General features: G+C 38.7%; 1 protein-coding gene across 1 annotated transcript in view; it reads left to right on the top strand.

The window, feature by feature from the left end:
- Positions 1–14,604, top strand: part of VPS13B (vacuolar protein sorting 13 homolog B) — a 1,305,797-nt gene that overhangs the window by 648,348 nt on the left and 642,845 nt on the right. The window lies entirely within an intron of this gene.

The raw sequence follows: 14,604 nt of genomic DNA, 5'->3' as shown, positions 1-14,604 counted from the left end.
TCTTGCCTCCACCAGTAGTCTATAAGGAGGTGGTGGAGTGGGCGGAGTAACTGGGTGGCGTGGCTTGAGTAACTGTTGTGTGGTTGGAGTGGCTGGAGTAACTGTGAAAAGGTCAATGGGCTGCGTGAGTTGCAAGCAAATGGTCATAGTGTGAAAACTATCAGGACTATGCCTTAGCCGTGGACATTTTTAGTGGCAGCAGGGGTAGCTGAACGTTTTGATATAAGATGTGTAGGTGGGCTTGAAAATGAGGGAGTGATGGCAGTTTAGAAATAATGTCCTGATTTTTCAGCTCACACTCTAGCTTTTGTCAGCTCCCACTCTAGTTTTGAACATTCCGCCATTCATTCTTATGGGACCAATTTCACCACAAAAACGGCGATATTTTGTGAACCATTCGGCGAAACGTTCCACAAAGTAATAGCACACCAATCGGAAACAATCTGCACGTTTCGGTATATTACTGTCTATGTAGTGTAAAAACTGTAGGAGGAGTTAGGATGGTAAATTTGGCTATAATAATAAGAATATATATGTGAGATAACAGTAAGTGGTCGTGCCATGCAAGAACTCTTAATTATGCAGGCATAGTCCTCAGTTTTTAGCATTAGGAAACCCATTCTAAGAAATGCTATTCAGCCATCACTGGAATGCATGTGTGTAAACAGAAGCAACAAATGATAAAAAAAAGGTGAAAACAACTTATGATACGTAGTGCTTTAACAAACAATGTCATTCAATAAGGTACTAGATCTACTAGAAGTAATCATTATAAGTATGGCAACTACAGAGATTTCTAAGCATGAGCATCACTTGCACAGTTTTCACGAGATCTCTGTTAGAAAACAACAACACAGGAGCTAGAGAAAACAATGCATTTGCTGTCAATGTATGAGGGTTGATGGGCAGATGGATACACTTGCACATGTGCAGATCCCTTACTAAGAACCATGGGCCTTACCGTACTCATTGTTCTAATTTCTTCATCTGTAGTAGCAAGTTATCTGATTGAAGACAGATCAAAGTGGAACCAAGAGTTGTAGGATCCATTTTTTGTTTTATGGAAATGCATACTAAAAATTTTGTAAGAGCTTCAAAACATACATTTAATTGTTTTTGGTTTGGGTAGTATTCCTTAATCACTTGAGTACCAGTCTGTAATACCCCTTCATTACCATGCCATTTTTCAGTGCTGTGATTATTTGACTGACAGTTACTCTGTCATGCAGCAGTGTAGCTGAATGAGCGTATGTGTGTATTTATTTAGAGACAGATAAAGCTTTCATTGGTTGGTATTTATTAACCATTTTCTTATATTTTTTTTTTTAACTATAAAAAATTGGGGAAAAACAGTTCCCCTATTAAGTACTGTCAAACAAAAATACCAGGAAATTATGAACACCCCCAAAATTACCTCTTTTGGAAACCAGACACTCCAATGTGATCTCATTTTTTTCCCAACAGTTAAAACCCCTCACCATTGAATCTGTTTTGCCAGATTCCTTCATTCATGTAATCGCATTGCTAAAATGTCACCCTTCCCCCTCCGCCACTGTGCAAGAAAAGGGAGGGCTATCAGATGTGGACATTAGTACTGTTTACATTTGTGACCTTTGTGACTGATCATCACAGTCATCACAAGGTACCTAGCTGTTCGGATTGGCTCTGTACACTGTGCCTGTGTTCAGAGCTGTCCAATGAGGGCTCAGATCACAGACATTATTGGGCACAGTGGCGGCCTGAGCGTGTTTTCTCACATGCCGTTTATAAACGTTCACTACTTAGCTGTTCTTAAATGTACAGCAATAGTGAAGTAGTTATGGGTCCTAATTATTTTTAAGTGGTACAGGGATTGGTCACAGTTTTTGCAAATATCTGGTCATCCTAAATTATCAATAAATGCCAAACAAGTATAGAACGCTTCATCCATATTGCTCTATCATCTGAAAAAATGACCCCAATTATAGATTCCGTGATATTGGACAAAAGATAACTGTGTGTAAACCCACATTTATTACCCGATAAATCATCTAATGTTTTGATTTCATGTGATAAAAATACCATTTTAAAGGAAAATCTAATTATTGAAATATCAATGCTGCTGTCACGTACTTGTTTTTGCTACTCTCTGGGACCAAATGTTTGGCCAAATTTTCCCTCCATCCCACTCCTCTTTGTGGATATATCTGCTTCTACAAGAATTTGTGTGAATTGTATGCCATTTATTCATTTGTGAGGTCAGGTACTGATGTTGAACAAGCAAACCTGGCTTGCAGTCCACACTGCAATTCATCCCAAAGCTGCTCAGTAGGGTTGAGATCAGGGCTCTCTGTAGGCCACTTATGTTTCTTCACAGTAAACCCATCAAACCATGTCTTTAGGGATGGGGTTCCATTGTCCAAAATATCTATGTATGCTAGCCTTTGTCAATGGATACTGTATGGCTATGTGTTGGACTTTATGCACCTTGATTGGGATGGGATGACTAATGAGCTGACATACTGTAGTTGTTTTGGTCAGGTGTCCACAAGCATTTGGACATATAGAGGCATACTTATAAAACAGTGAATCTGGCACTCACCAATTTACTGCAGGTATATGTGTTTTAAATGACAGAGACTTACTAGAGTCACCTCCAGTAAATATATTGTCATACTATGCTCTGTAAATAGACCCCACAGTGTCCATGCATCAAGGCTATCTTTGTATCACTACTTGGTGAGTCAATGACCAGGACCATGCATGTTTATAACAGGTATTGGACAACTAATATGCACATACTTGTTCTGGGTCAGTGAAACACCAACCAGAAGAAGGAAGAATAAAAAAAGGCAGCTGGAAAGCTTTCACCATTAAAATCAAGTCACCAGTGGCAACTCCCAAATTTCCATTCTGACACATTCCTTTTAAGTTTTCCTATTCCAAGACATCAGGGCTGAGTTACTTATACTACCCCTCACTCCCCACCCTGTATGTAGTATATAAGCCTGTTCACGTTCCTTTGTGTGTAAATGTGGAAATCCAAACTTTCTGCGACCACTTAACTCCCAGGTGACATGATTATGTTTCCAATTACCTCTGCTATCTCCATATCCTGTGTAAGGTGCCCAGATTTTCCTGTGTCCCTTTATTCTCTGTACCAGGAAGATCAAAGGAAATCTTTACTATTAAAATCACATATGAGAAAATTTGTTTCCTTTCACACCCAAGAGTCAAGCTTGTGTCTGATTCTCTTTGAAATGTGACTGTAAAAAGTCCTGGACCGACTTTCAGCTTAAGACATAGGAACTGTCCCGTGTGATGAGAAGGCTAAGTCTAGATGGACAGATGATAAGCAAGTAGCTGCTTCAACATTGCATCTGATTTCAGAATCCGGCAATTCAATCTTCTCTATAAAGGAAGAAATTTTCCCTTGTTACGATAGGCTAAATCCCTTTATAAAAAGTTTATTTTTATAGTGGTTTGTGCACTGGGAATAATGCCAACCAAATGTTCACATAATCCCGATATTTTCAATTCTTTAATGTAGCTGACGCCGATGCTTCATGCCGGAACTCTTGCCTTATTGAGACAATTATGGGGCACATTTTAAATCATTCAAGGTGATTTTCCTCCCTCTCTTGTTGTACATATGGATATCTGTCAGGAGATGTTAAAGGATAATATTTTACAGTTTTCTCCCCCAAAAATAATTCATGCAAAAATGGTGAAATATTTCCATTCTCAGTATCTCTTTGAAACATTTTAAAATAAAATAAAAGGTACTCCAGTGTGTGTATTGATGAGACAGGTAACAATCATATAACATTAATTGTTGATATTGATTCCAGGTGCATCTTGCTTTATTGTGACTGCTGTTAAGGGGATGGTCTTTTCTCGAACCTTTTTATGGCCAGAAGTCATTAAAGCTTACAGGGGGCTTGCAGGGAGACTAAATAAATTAGCATCAGTATGCATCTGTTAACTTGTCTATAAATATAGTGCAGCACATTTCCTTTAAATATCTCAACAATACAATAGAATAAACAAAGCAATACATCAGTGCCACATTGTGTGAATTATGAAAAACTGACATATACAAATGCCAAAAACGTCCAAAGAAAAATCCAACAAAACCCAAAAATGAGGGTATAAACATTCATGAATACTTCATTGATGCCACCACCTCCCAAGAATGAATGCCTTCTGCCAGAACCTTTAGATCCTCTGAAAATTTAAAAAATCACATAGAAGTAATCCTATGTATCTGCCACATCAAGGAATACTCAATATGCCTTTTGGTCCAAAACCGACACTTAGATATGGCATTTCCTCAGTAAAAAAGTACAAGGGCCATGGGAAAGGAAGAGACAGCATTGATAGTGTAAAACCTTTTAACAGAGTTTTAATATATTTTTGAAAGGTACCATACTCACAATATACAACCCTAATTACATATACAACTCCCAAATGTTTTGAGAATGACACAAATGTTAATTTTCACAAACCTGGCCAAAAGTTTTGAGAATGACACAAATATTAATTTTCACAAAGTCTGCTGCTTCAGTGTTTTTAGATCTTTTTGTCAGATGTTACTATGGTGTATATGTTTTTGTATCATTCTTTATTCATGGCTGTGTTCTTAGGCAATATTGTGAGTGAGCCCACTCCCTTGGATGAGAAGCAACCCCACACATGAATGGTCTCAGGATACTTTACTGTTGGCATGACACAAGACTGATAGCGCTCACCTTTTCTTCTCTGGACAAGGTGTTTTATGGATGCCGTAAACAATCGGAAAAGGGAATTCATCAGAGAAAAGGACTTTACCCTGATGCAGTCCAATCTCTGTAACTATTGCAGAATATCAGTTGAAATCATTGTTCTTCCTCTGTTAACCATGGAAGGGTAGCAAAGAAGCCACTTTTCTCCAGGAAAAACATCATGGACAAAGCACCACCCTCCTTTTAAAGCTTCCAGTCTGTTTCTAACTCAGTCATCATGACAGAGTGATCTCCAGCCTTGTACTCATCCACTGACACCTGTGTTAACGAGAGAATCACTGACATGATGTCAGCTGGTCCTTTTGTGGCAGGCCTGAAATACAGTGGAAATGTTTTTTTGGGATTAAGTTCATTTTCATGGCAAAGAGGGACTTTGCAATTAATTGCAATTCATCTGATCATTCTTAATAACTTTCCGGAGTATATGCAAATTGCCGTCATAATAACTAAGGCAGCAGATTTAGTGAAAATTAATATTTGTGTCATTCTCAAAACTTTTGGCCAGGGCTGTAGACAGATATAACAGCATGTAAAGCTCAAAGAGCGCCAACAGCTGGCGTGCACAATGACGTCAGCACACCAAACTCTACCCCACACGTTTTGTCACCAACAGATGTCATCAGGGGATGTGAACAGAAGGTCTAAAGCTTCTGGAAAAGGGCGTGCACTCTTTGGAGGTGGGGTCATCACTAAAGTATTTACGAGTGTTTATACTTTTCACAGAGCACCTCGATTTTGGATTTTGTTGAACTTTTTCGATATTTGTGTAAATCAGTTTTTAATATTTCACACACACAGTGGAATTCATTTATTGCTTTGTTTATTCTCTTGTAGAATGCACAGTGCATTTTCTCTTACCAGCTTGCTCTTCTTGCATAGGACATTGTGCATGAAGATTTTAAAAAGTCGTATTCTAGCCAAAAAGTACAATGTATCTATTTAAAATGAGTAGAACCTTAGGGGATACTGCCTCACCTAACTATTCCTATGATTAACTAGGAGGTTTATACTCTCTATATATTTATGTTTGTCTACGTTTGTCTGCGTCTATGTATCAGTTTCATATGGGTTTAGTTTTTTAGTCTGTAATCTAGAGGTTGAGCCCGGACATTGACATTGGGTGCCATTTTGCACCATTTAATTTAATATTTAGTATAATCATATGTACAGTTAGGTCCACATATATTTGGACACAGGCACAATTTTAGTTTTTTTCAGGTATTTACCAAAACATATTCAAGCTATAGTTATATAATGGATATGGGCGGAAAGTGCACACTCTCAGGTTTAATTTGAAGGTATGTACATCCAAACTGGAGGAAGTGTTTAGGAATTATAGCTCTTAAGAGTAGCCATCCCTTCTCTTTCAAGAGACCAAAAGTAATTGGACAATTGAATCAAAAGCTGTTTCATGGCCAGGTGTGAGCTACTCCGTTATTTCTTCATCAATGAAGCAGGTAAAAGGTCTGGAGTTGATTCTAAGTGTGGTATTTGCATTTTGAATCTATTGCTGTGAACCTACATCATGAGTTCAAAGGAGCTGTCCATGCAAGTGAAAAAGGCCATAATAAGGCTTCAAAAATGAAACAAATCCATCAGAGAGATAGCAACAATGTTAGGAGTGGCCAAATCAACAGTCTGGTACATTCTGAGGAAAGAAGAACACACTGATGAGCTCAGCAACATAAAAAGGCATGGACGTCCACGGAAGACAACAGTGGTGGATGATCACAGGATCCTCTCTATGGTAAAGAAAAACCCATTCACAGCATCCAGACAAGTGAAGGACACTCTCTGGGAGGTAGGCGTATCATTATCAAGGTCTATAATCAAGAGAAGACTTCACAAGAGCAAATACAGAGGGATCACCACAAGGTGCAAACTGTTCATAAGTCTGAAGAATAGAAAGGCCAGATTAGACTTTACCAAAAAACATCTAAAAAAAGTTAGACCAGTTCTGGAAAAGCATTCTTTGGACAGATGAAACTAAGATGAATCTGTACCAGAATGACGGGAAGAAAAAAGTGTGGAGAAGGCTTGGAACAGCTCATTATCCAAAGCACACAATGTCATCTGTAAAATATTGTGGAGGCAGTGTGATAGCATGAGCATGCATGGCTTCCAGTGGCACTAGGTCATTGGTGTTTATTGATCATGTGACAGAAGCAGCTGGATGAATGCAGTGTTTAGAGATTTAATGTCAGCCCAGATTCAGACAAATGCAGCAAAGTTGATTGGACGGCGCTTCATAGTACAGATACACAATGATCGAAAACACACTGCAAAAGCAACCCAGCAGCTTTTGAAGGGAAAGAAGTGGAATATTCTGCAATGGCTGAGTCATTCACCTTATCTCAACCCAATTGAGCATGCATTTCACTTGCTGAAGGCAAAACTAAAGGCAGAAAGACCCACAAACAAAGAACAACCGAAGACAGCTGCAGTTAGAGCCTGGCAAAGTATCATAAAGGAGGAAACCCAGTCTTTGGTAATGTCCATGGGTTCCAGACTTCAAACAGTCATTGCCAGTAAAGGATTCTCAATCAAATATTAAAAATGAACATTTTATTTATGGTTATATTCATTTGTCCAATTACAATAAAATTGAAAGTCTGCCCTTCAAATTCATTTGGATTGTTTCGTTTTAATTTATTCTGGTGGCATACAGAGCCAAAAGTGTGAAAATTTTGCCTGTGTCCAAATATATAAGGAGCTAGCTGTATTACAGTTTATATTTTGGGGGTTCTCAATCCTCTATATAATTATGAAATTATATATATTTTTAAGTATTCTGTCCTTTTGAGGTATAAACTGCTACTGTTCACCATCAGTTTGTCCGATGATTGGCCCTATGGGAATAGATAGTTATTTGATAACAGCTAAGGACTCTCATGGTGACATTTTTAAAATTATGTTGTACCTTTTGGTTATGTTACACCTATTTTTCTGTCCAGTTTGTGCCCTGGTGCTTCATGGCTGGGGTGTGATCTGCCCTGTTCTTTTTTTACATCTGTGTTTATCCTGCAATATTCGATCTGGTTGATGCGGGTTCGTTCAGTACGCCTTCCATATCAGCGGTCCCGGAAGCTGTCACTAAAGAACATGCGTTCCACCTGTTTTGGCTCTTCCGCCTTTGCGCTCAGCGTGAACTGCACCAGCAGACATTGCCTTCACAAGCAGTTGTGATGGACAGTGATGGCGCTTTCCTGGCAGGGAATGGACAGGGTGAGTCCTTTGATTATTACTTTAACCTATACAGGTTTTCTGGTGCACATAGGATCAGAACCCTTTTCATACTAGTCCATATTACTGGTGCTGACAGTGTATTTGTACTCATGCAATCCTCTGGCTTCTGATAGTATATCCGTGTGCAGTCACCTTGTCTTATCCATCATTTTTTATTTATCATTTTTTATTTTGGCAGTGTCTGTAGTCTTATTATTAGTAGTAGTAGCAGTATGTGGTTGTGGTCGGGTTGATTTCCTGGATCAGTCCAACAATTGTTGAGTTTTCTTTTTTCCATCCTTGGGTGGAGTCTTAACTCTGATCCCTCCTCCCTATTGGGGGTGGTTTAATTGAGGGTGTTTACTATCTGTCCATATAAATGTTGGAACCCATGAGTTTAGGCTAGCTCTGAGGAAGAGGGCATGTCCCTTGAAACGTGTCAGCTGTGCCTATCTGACTGACATACGTCTGGTGGTACTTTGTGTTTAATGCTTGTGGTCATTCTCTCTTTGTGAGTATAATGGAGTGTTTTACTATTATTTGTTAAGGTTTTTTTTAAGATAATGCACTAGGCATTTTCTATCTCTTTCTATTTTTATTTTTAGTTGTAAATATATATATATGTATGTACACACACACGTGTAAAAAATGTTTCAGTGGGGGGTCATTGGTAGACATAATATGAGACCAGAGTAGGCATATAGGAGAGGGGGCTGAAAACTCAAGCAAAGGAGATGATCAGAAGGCCCTGGGAATTTTGGCTGTATGTTCATAATGGGAAGAGTAAATGGCACAGATCTGATTTGCATGCCCCACCCCCTCACCTATCAATATTGACAGTAATGGACCATGCTTGTGCAATGTATGTTGGTATGACCACTGGTAGTTTCCAACGGGTGCAAGTGGGGCAAAAGGACACCATAAGAGGAAGTGCCTGATTATGGACCTGTATGGCAGAATCACCATGTATTATTTTGATAAAAGCTGCAGATGTAGGGCCTGTGTCATTATGCTTTGAGCTACAAATGCAGCTTGCTATTGACATCAGTTTAAGATGTTTCTAAATTTCAGAATTTATTACAGATGCATTTACAATTGACCTCCTCCTGCTTGCAGCAGCTTTTTACATTACCGTAGACTTGTATGGGAGAAGAATCAGTTATGACGCACACAAAAGCCCTTTTGACACTGGCCCTTTAAAGTATGTTGAAGCCACATATTTTTTAGTGTTGGATAATGTAGCAAATTAATTAGAACCTTTGTTTTTATTGTAACCCCAGGACACTGCTAGAGAGATTTCTCCTCACTTCCTGTTCTTTTGACTATTTTTATCATACAGGAAGGGAATGGAACTCTCCAACAGCAAAACAGTCCAAAATAAAATTGCTTTTTAGGAGTAGAGTTAGGTAAGGTTAAAAGCCTTGTCATATTTTTATTTGCATTTCCAAATTTTCCTTTACTTTCTGTCTGGTAAAACTGTTGTCAGCAAGACAAAAAGAGATTCAAAATGTTGATATTGTCGTGATTGGGTTTAGATTTACCTTCAAGGCCCTTTTAAATGGACATGGAGATCCAAGATCTGCACACTTGCAGTTTTTGTCTGTGACAGATATGTAGAACCTAGAGTAATTAATTGAGCACGCAATGGAGTTTTTTTTTTTTTTTTTTTTTTGCAACTCTACTTGATTGCATTTTCACATAGAAAACAAAATTGTGTACAGACTCCAACAACCTAACCTATGCAGGAACAGTTGCCAGTAATACCACACACAAAAAACTAACAAGAAATAAACCTCTACCATGATAGCTCATGATCCAGTCCACAACACCTAAGCGGTACAGTGAGGAAAAAAAAAAAGGGGGTGGGGGAGTGTAGGAAAGTGAAAAACCAAAGGCCTGAGTCATCCTCCGTAGAGGGTTCCTTCATTCATCTGGACCAGACCTTATTGAACTTTTTCTTTCTACCCCTATGATCGTACCTATTTTGGTGGAGAGGCAAATTAGGATTAATGAGGCATTTCCAGAAAGCAAATGAAGGTGAGGTCAGTTTCTTCCAATGCATGGCAATGGACTTTCAGGCATAAAAAAGGACAATCCCAGAAATGTTCTCTCTGCTACAGTAGGGGCAAGGTCATTCACTAAGCCCAGTAAGCACACCCTCAGTTCGAGCAGAAGGTGAGTCTGAACCTCATCATTTATCACAAAATTGAGAGACAGATGAACAAGTCCAGAAGATGTGAAAAAAAGTCATCATTAGGATGGTCACATCTCCAGCATACAGAGGGCAAACAATGCGGTTGATTTACTAAACCTGGAGAGTACAAAATCTGGTGCAGCTGTGCATGGTAGCCAATCATCTTCTAACTTCAGCTTGTTCAATTAGGCTTTGACGAAAAAAAAAAAAACTGGTAGCTGAATGGTTTCTATGCAGAACTGCACCAGATTTTGCACGCTCCAGTTTTAATAAATCAGCCCCATTGGATGTCAGTGCAGTTACTGTTCTCAGTGAACAAAAAAGGGGCAGCTGGAAACGTGGAGACTTGTCTTGAAATTCTCATGTGTCTCGCCCAAACCTCCATTCATAATTTGGATTAATGGAGATCTGATGTTGGCTTTGTAAGTCAGTACTACACTGCTTACTATAACAGTTTCAGATCTCCATGCTGATGTCAGTGTTTGTTGTGATTAAGTTCTACCCTCTCCTTTTCTTTTGATGCTTGTTCTCCTTTTACCTAGTCCTAACTACTGAAGATGCAACTGATTTATTAGGTCTACAGACCTCAGCATAGGCCAAGCAAATCTACCATTATTCTTTGGACTAGCTTTATGGAGTAAGGAATCGGGTAACATTTTTATCTCATAATTATGCCTCCAGTTGTCTTCCTAGCTCTACTAAAATAGAACTAATAAAACCAGCATCTTATTTGTATTTATTTTTGCAATGAAAAATTTGGAATCCTTGTCACAATTATACACCAGGGAGCAGCTAACTTTAAGTTATGCTTCTAAAATCCCCAAAAAACCTGAGGTAGTGAAACATTTTTATGAAATGGCATACTGTGTGCTCAAAGACTACAGGATATAAAGACATACGCATATGTCAAATTACAATTATAATGATATTGGGCATTATGAAGCTTATAGTTCCTCATCAGGTTCATAGAAATCCCAGTCCAAGCATTCTGTGATCTCCTCAAGGAGCCAAGATGGGATGAAAGGCGCTGAGATGCTTTGCTGTGTGCTCCACGTGAACTTAATTATTGATTCTCACGCCATCATGATGTCATGGAAACAAAGATTATTTTGTATGGAAAATTATTTTTATATTCTACCGTGAGATTAAACCAGATCAGGAAAAAAAAATTTTTTTGGTTAATTATTCATGCACACATAACCCATCTGTTATTTGTCCTCAGTCATTGTTTTACAGAGCAAATGCTTATTCTAAGAGGCAGTTGAACCTCAACATTTTCTTTGCTTAATTGTGCTTAATATTAGGGGATAAATATATTCTCTTCTTTCCTTTGTACTGCTTTGAAGGGTATTTGGAGGTTTGTGGCTGCATATCCTCTGATTGCTCTAAAGTGTTTCAGACATCCAGATTTGGTTGTGCCCACAATTGAAGTCAGACCTGCCCTTTACCATGCAAACAACCACCCGTGAATAATAATGTTCATAGTTACAGTTAATCTGGTTGAAAAAAAGACACATCCAGTTCAACCAACAGAGAAGAAAAATCAAGACATCAAGAGGATTTATTAAATAAACAAGTACATTTGCAGCAGTTTGGCAATATAGATTAGGAACAAACAGTTGCCATAGATAATTTTCTGGATACTATGCTGCATGGGAAAAAAGGCAGGTCTGCAGTTTTCAGCATTACAACAAACTGAGCCGTTGTTAATTAAAATGAAGTATGGTTCTGGTCTTGTAGATTTATTATGCTGTCCATGTTCCAGTTCTACAAATTGCTAAATTCCTTATTTTAGCTTTTATAAGTGTTTCCTAGAACAATAGCATTTGAGCGAACCTGTCACAAACCTAGACATTTCAAAGTAGATATATGATGAAAAAAAAAATACATAAACAGAGTTTACCTTTATTTTGGAATGATGTGTACTAGTTCCAGAGATACCAGAAATTAAAGTTATATGCAAATCTCAGCTTTTCTTGCAAAACTGTGATTAGCACCACTACTGGAACCTCCTTATTTGTCTATTTTAGCTGAGCTCCAAACAACTAAACACACCATTGAAATAAATGTAAGAGTGCCATTTTATCTGTCAAAGGATTTGTATTCCTCTCTACCCAGATCTGTAATATACACAGCCCCACCATACTGCACAGTGAGCATGGTGACCTGACTTTTCTCTGCTTCTGTCCAGCACTAAAGCCAGGTCAGCTTCCAATCTATGATTGTACAGTGCAGCAGCAGTTTACACCTCTGCACACACTGCTCTGTCCTTCAACAGCACACGTCTTCTCAGCACATGTACATACAGCAGAACCTGATTCCCCTCTTCCAGTCTGAGTACTACAGTACAGGAGTATGTATACATATATAAATATATGTGTGTGTGTGTCCGCATTTCTAAAGTGTCCAGCCCCCTTTACTTTTTTTCAATATTGCTATGTTACAGCCTACAGTTGTTTAAATCCATTTTATCTTCTCAATCTACACTTAGTACCCCATAATGACAAAGTGAAAACAGAATTTTAGAAATGTTTGCAAATGTATGACATGGCTCAGACTGAAATATCACATTGGCATAAGTATTCAGACCTTTTGCAACAACACTTGAGATTTAGATCAGGTGCCTCCCATTTCTCTTAATTGTTGCTGATATGTTTCTCCTCCTTGATTGGAGTCCACCTGTGGTAAATTAAATTGATTTGAAATGATTTGGGAAGGTACACCTCTCTGTAAACTGCCTCAGAGATGACAATGCATACTGTATCAGAGCAAAAGCCATGCAGTTAATGGAAGATTATTGCAAGGCACAGATCTGGGGAAGGCTACAAAAAAATTCTGCTGCATTGAAGGTTTCCAAGAGCTCAGTGGCCTCCATAATTCTCAAATGGAAGAGGTTTGGCATAACCGGGACTCTTCCAAGAGCTGGTCGGCCGGCCAAACTGAGCAATCAGTGGAGAAGGGCCTTAGTAAGATAGGTGACCAAGAACCCAATGGTCCCTCTGACTGAGCTCCAGAGATCCTGTGTGGAGATGGGGCAAAGTTCAAGAAGGACAACCATCACTGCAGCCTTCCACAGATCTGGGCTTTGCGGCAGAGTGGCTAGGTGGAAGCCTCTGCTCAGTGCTCAGGACCTCAGGCTGGGCCAAAGATTCAACATCAAACATGACAATGATCTTAAGCACACAGCCAAATCAACACAGGAGTGGTTTAGGGACAATCTGTGAATGTCCTAGAGTAGCCCAGCCAGAGCCCTGACTTGAACCCTATTTAACATCTCTGAAGAGACATGAAAATGGCTGTCCACTGACGGTTCCCATTCAACCTGACTGAGTTTAAGCGGATTTGCAAAGAAGAATGGCATCCCCCAATCCAGGTGTGCAAGGCTTGTCGCGTCATAGCCAAAAGACTCAAGGCTGTAATTGCTGCAAGAAGTGCTCCAACAAAGTTCTTAGTAAAGGATCTGAATACTTAAATACTGTGCATGTGATATTTCAGTTTTTTTCAATAAATTCACAGACATTTCTAAAATTCTGTTTTCAAATGAAGCTAAACAACTGTATGCCACGCTGCAACATTACAAAACAAACGAAAAGTGAAAGGGTTCTGAATACTTTTATGAATGCAAAAAAAAAATATATATGTATGTATGTATATATTCAGCTTTACCTTGGTTGGCAGCCTTTATTTAAGGTAAGGAAACTCCTTTTACTTACCTTTTGCCCCCTATTCTGCCAAGAAAAGCTACCCATCCTCCCCCCATCGCAATTACCTTGTTTTGTCTTTCAAGGAGCAGTGTTTGTATCTTGCAGGTCAGCTTTGTCTTCCAGTACCTTCCAAAACCAATAAAAGCATTGTACAAGAAAGATTACCTACCCTTAAAGCCAATAAGCAGCCACCCTCTATCTTCACAGGAAAAATCTACATTTGCATATAAATTCAGCTTTGTCTTCGGATCTTATGTCTGTTTTGACATGCAATTATCAGTAAAAATAACATCTGCTTCTACATTTCTTTAAATGCTTTGCTTAAATGACCCAAGTTCTATTTAAAAATGCTTATAAAGCATTTTTTACACTCTTTGCAACCCTACTTCAGCTGGCCAACTCTTCTAGGCAGGGCTACAGTTACAGAACTCAGAAGGTGGCAGTTGTTACTTTTAATCTTTGTCAAGTTTTCTCTCTCATTGGGGTTGATTTACTGAAGGAGGAGCGTGTTTATTTTCGTTTAATTTTCATTTAGATTGGTGAGTTGCTATAAAGTGAAAATTCACTTTGAAAAGTGAACATTCTCCAGTTCTTTAGTAAGTCAACCCCACTGTGTTCATAGGCAATGACTCAACAACAGTGTGTCCCTGGAAGCTGTTTTTAAATGTTGACAATTCTAAAAATGAACTGTTACTTATTTAGGAAGGATTGTGTACTC

This window comes from Staurois parvus, unplaced genomic scaffold, assembly GCF_062004578.1.
Source record: "Staurois parvus isolate SC_StPar_1 unplaced genomic scaffold, SC_StPar_1.0 ptg000052l, whole genome shotgun sequence".
NCBI classification, from domain to species: domain Eukaryota; kingdom Metazoa; phylum Chordata; class Amphibia; order Anura; family Ranidae; genus Staurois; species Staurois parvus.
Note: the sequence above shows the minus strand (reverse complement) of the source record. Positions and strands in the feature narration are given on the sequence as shown.